This window comes from Equus quagga, chromosome 3, assembly GCF_021613505.1.
Source record: "Equus quagga isolate Etosha38 chromosome 3, UCLA_HA_Equagga_1.0, whole genome shotgun sequence".
Taxonomy (NCBI): Eukaryota; Metazoa; Chordata; class Mammalia; order Perissodactyla; family Equidae; genus Equus; species Equus quagga.
Genome location: NC_060269.1, coordinates 33,760,427 through 33,765,133, shown reverse-complemented (window position 1 = coordinate 33,765,133; position 4,707 = coordinate 33,760,427). Strand labels below are relative to the sequence as shown.

Genomic DNA, 4,707 nt, shown 5'->3' with positions numbered 1-4,707 from the left:
TTATGACCTCTCTAACTTCAGTATCATCTGTATGTCAGATGTGATGTAATGGCACCCTGTCTTACTGTACGCGGCCAATTTTCCTGTGTGATACACAGTTCCACCACATGATGGTGCCAACGAAGTGAGAAGCCATGTGCTTCTAGTATTTGACATTAGGCTCAGACCTAAATATAAATGTCAACAGAATGTAATTAAAGCTGTTAAAAAATAAGGATTTGTTTTAAGCAGCCGCACAGTATTACAGTCTAGAGTGTCTTTTTAAAACATAAGGAATAAAAAGATGACAATTATAAAAAGGGTAAGAATAACTGACTCATAAAAGTTAAAAATAAAAGATAAAAGATGAGCCTTTGTATTCATAAAGAAGTATGTGGGACAGATGTCAGAGACTTCCCACAGGAAGGAAAACACCAAAGGAAATGAATTAAATGAGAGCAGGTGACTTACAAAAAAAAAGAAAGAAAGAAAGAAAAGAAAGAGACCAGCTGTATGGTGCTGTGGCTCCAGGGTCAGATGGATAAGTATTCCAGCAAGATTCCATGGTAAGTGCAAATGGTTAGCAAAAGCCAGTGACTAAAAGATTTTTTAGAACCTTTTAATAGACATCACTACCTTCTTTTCAAACCAGGATAAGCATTACTATTTTTTTTCCTGCAATGTCAAAGATGTAACCTACTGTGGAAGGAAGAAGCATTGTTTTCCAGAAATTTATTGAAGCAAACCCGTACACATTCTGTTAATTACAGTGATTCCAGTGACTCTCAAAATGTGGTTCCTGGACAATCAGCATCACCTGAAGTTGTTAGAAATGCAAATTCTTTGGCTCCACCTGGACTGACTGAATCGGAAGCTCTGGGCATGAGGCCCTCCAGGTGCTTCTGATGCACCTATAAGTTTAAGGTCCACTGTTACTTAAGAAAAACAAAGAAAAGAAATTCATCAAAGCAGTATTAATAATACAAAGATATTGAAAATTATATTCTAACATTAAAGGAATATTAAATAAATAATAAGATGTTATCAAGGCCTTTAAACTTGATTCTGATGGATAGGTTTGCTTTGTTTTTTTTTTTTTTTTTTTGAGGAAGATTAGCCCTGAGCCAACATCTGCTGCCAATCCTCTGATTTTTGCTGAGGAAGACTGGCCCTGAGCTAACATCCGTGCCCATCTTCCTCTGCTTTATATGTGAGGCGCCTACTACAGTGTGGCTTGAGAAGCAGTGCGTAGGTCTGCACCTGGGATCCGGACTAGTGAACCCCCACCGCTGAAGCAGATCGTGCAAACTTAACTGCTGTGCCACTGGGCTGGCCCCTGATGGATAGTTTTTAATAGTGGAAATGCCTGTGGTATTAGTGGAAAAGTCAGAATACAAAATGAATCTCGATATAAAAATAATTCTAGAAGAAATAGAAGGAAACAAGCAAAACTAGTTAACAATGGTTGCCTTGGAGTGATGGGATTATATGCACGTTTTCTTTCCTGCTTCTTTGTGTTGCTGATGCTGTTTTCAAATTTTCCAAAAGGAGCCATTATACTCCTATGAAAAAATAAATCTTGGGGCCAGCCCAGTGGTGCAGCGGTTAAGTTTGCAAGTTCACCCTACACATGGCTTATCAAGCCATGCTGTGGCAGGCATCCCACTTATAAAGTAGAGGAAGATGGGCACGGATGTTACCTCAGGGCCAATCTTACTCAGCAAAAAAAGGGGAGCATTGGCGGCAGATGTTAGCTCAAGGCTAATCTTCCTCAAAAAAAAAATACTCTTATCAATATAATGATTCAGGAAGAAGTAAAAAGAGTTTCCAAGTCAAACTACTATTTAGAGATTACATTCTTGCCCGTTTTTTCTCCCTAAATATATGGTTACTAGGAAAAAATTGACACAGTGGCAGTCCAAAGCATAAAGAAAAAACACAGTCATGTTGCTTACTGGAGAGACAGGGTGTAGAAAGACCATAGCTGATATGTGTTCAGTGTTGAAAGAGGTACAGGCTGTAAAAATTTGACAGTGAGAGAAAATAATCTTGTTACAAATACTAACTACATGCTTTGCTCTTTTAAGTATCATTAGTTAGTGAAAATATTAAGCATTTTAAAGTAATCTGAAGGAAACTGTCTTCAATTTAGAAAAGAATAGGCTTAGGCATATTACCCCTAAGAAAGATTCTTATTTTATACCTATTGCATTTGAATTAATGACCTGACAAATCAAGTAGGAAAAAAACAACCCTCATATGACTATAATTTTAAAGATTAATATCTATTTATCTATGTTTATGTGTCTCTTGAATGTTAACCTTATGTATGATTACTTCTTTTTGACAAGGATCTGTAAAATATATGTTAAAATTGGTAAATATTTTAGGCTATAGAAAACTCAGTAAATTTTGTCAAAATATGAAACTGAACAGGCCGTATTCTCTAAAAAATAATAAAATGAGATAGAAATTAATAATAAATGTGTTACAGCTCTTTTAGAATTTGTCTAGCAGGTTTTCCCCCACCCCCAGAAAAAAAACTAAGTATAATAATAAATGATCAAACATGAGGGAAAAAAACAATCATTTGGAAACTGAGGAGGGAAATTATTCCAAATAAGTCTTAGAACAAAAAGGAAATAAAAACAATTATAGATCCTTTAGACAAAGGGAATGTAAAATAATAAAACTAATGGGATGCATCCAAAGGTGAACTCAAAAATGAATTTATTATTTAAATATTTTTTAAAGCAGAAATTAAAGAATTATGAAATAAAAACTATCAGAGTTATAAGTGGACCAAGAGTTGTGCCTTTGGAGGAAAAATAACACAAAAATACCCTGGGAATTTCTAATTAAGAAACACACACACCGACAGCCATAAATATATTAGGGATGAGAAAGGGGATAGAAACACAGGTTGAATATAATTTTTTTAATTATAAAAGAAGACCTCCATTGCCAATAATATGGCAGGCTACATTATTCAGACCAACCCTCCCAGCTGGAGGGAAGAACAACTTAAAATGACGGATAGCACATAAAACAAGTTCTTCAAAGCAACAAGGTCTGATGAGATAGTAAGGAATTTTGAGGCCAAAATCTAAATAGAAAAGGGACCCCAGTGATGCTGGCAGAGCACTTAAACTGGTTTTGACCTAAGAACATTTGCTAAACCAGGTAAACTTTCACCTTAATGGCCTTGTCGTGCATAGACAACAGAAATTGAAGCCCAGGGTTTACCCAAGGTGAAAATCTGAAAGGAGACTTTCTCTATAAAACCAGGAAACCAAAGGGATATTCCCGCAGTCTAAAGATGAGCTGGAAGTTAACCTGCCCCACTTCTGCAAGGAGAGTTGCCTTGGCTCTAAGCAGAGTCGGAATGGGAAATGAAAACCATCCCTGAGAAGTTTTAACCAGATGAATGCTTCAGGAGCTTGCCTACCATATTTACATCACCAAGGTGGTCCAAAACCCCTAAGCTGTGAATTTAAGGTGTTTCTGAACTGGTAGTGTTTTTAGGCACCAGGCAGCGGCAAAACTATCTTCACTTTAGGCCTCTAGAAATCCTCAAAAATACTTTTCCAAGGGAAAACAAAAAGTAGCTCATAGTCAAAAGTAACCAAGTGCCATAGGGAAACAAGTCACCAAGAACAAAACCAGCAGAAAGAACAAACTGCAGAAATAAATCTACATTGAATTTAGATATTGGAATTTTTCAGTGACAGATAATAAAATTACTATGCTTCTTCTGTTTTCAAAACTGAAAAACAAGCTTAAAATGTCTTCAGAGAATAAGAAACAAATATAAACTAGAATATTTGTAAGAGAATTAAACAAAACTTCTAGAAATGAAAAACATAGTAAAATATAAAACTCAATGAATAGATTTAACAATATATTAAGAAAGAGTTGAAAAGAGAATTAGTGTGATGGTAGATATGAAGAAATTGTTCAGAATGCAGAGATACAAAGAGGTGGAAAGTTTACATAACATGGACCTTAGTGTGAGCAGGTCTACCACACATCTAATAAGAGTTCCAGTTGAAAAGGAGAGAAAGAGATATGGGGCAGAGATAATGGCTGAGAATTTTCCAGAAGTAATGAAAGACACCCCAAAATAAATCTATATCTGGAAACATAGTGTAACTGCAGAAGAGCAAGAACTTAAGATTTTAAAAGAAGCCAGAGGGGAAAAAAGGCATTATACTCAAAGAATCCTCAGTTAGACGGAGAGCAAACAAGGACAGTCAGGAGGTAGTGAAAAATAACTGCTAATCTAAAATCCTATATTCAGTAAAATTTCATGGAGTGAATAATAAATGTTATCAAATGTTTTTCTCTTTATCCAATCAGATGGTCGCATGGTTTTTCTCCAATGATCTATTTGATTTAACATATTACATTACATTTATAAGGTCTAAATATTGAAAAGGAACGACCAAACTATTTTTATTTCTTGATGGCATTATTGTCTACCAAGAAAATTAAATTTTAAAACTATTAGAACTAATAATAGAGTGTTATCAGAGACTCTAAGAGATCCTTTGGCATCACCAGGTTATTTTTTATTCTTTCTCACAGGAACACAGGGATTAATAAACTGTGACAATATTCCTAACTAAGTCACACTAAGATTTGTGTGTTCCTTCCTGGAAGATAAATTATACATAATGCAATGTGAGAAGACCATTTAATGTTTTAAAACTTCTTGAAGATTTTATT

General features: G+C 35.1%; 1 pseudogene; it reads left to right on the top strand.

Annotated features, from left to right (window-relative positions):
• The first annotated feature begins 2,462 nt into the window (after positions 1–2,462).
• LOC124237709 (uncharacterized) lies at positions 2,463–2,512 on the top strand (annotated as a pseudogene).
• Positions 2,513–4,707: the final 2,195 nt, after the last annotated feature.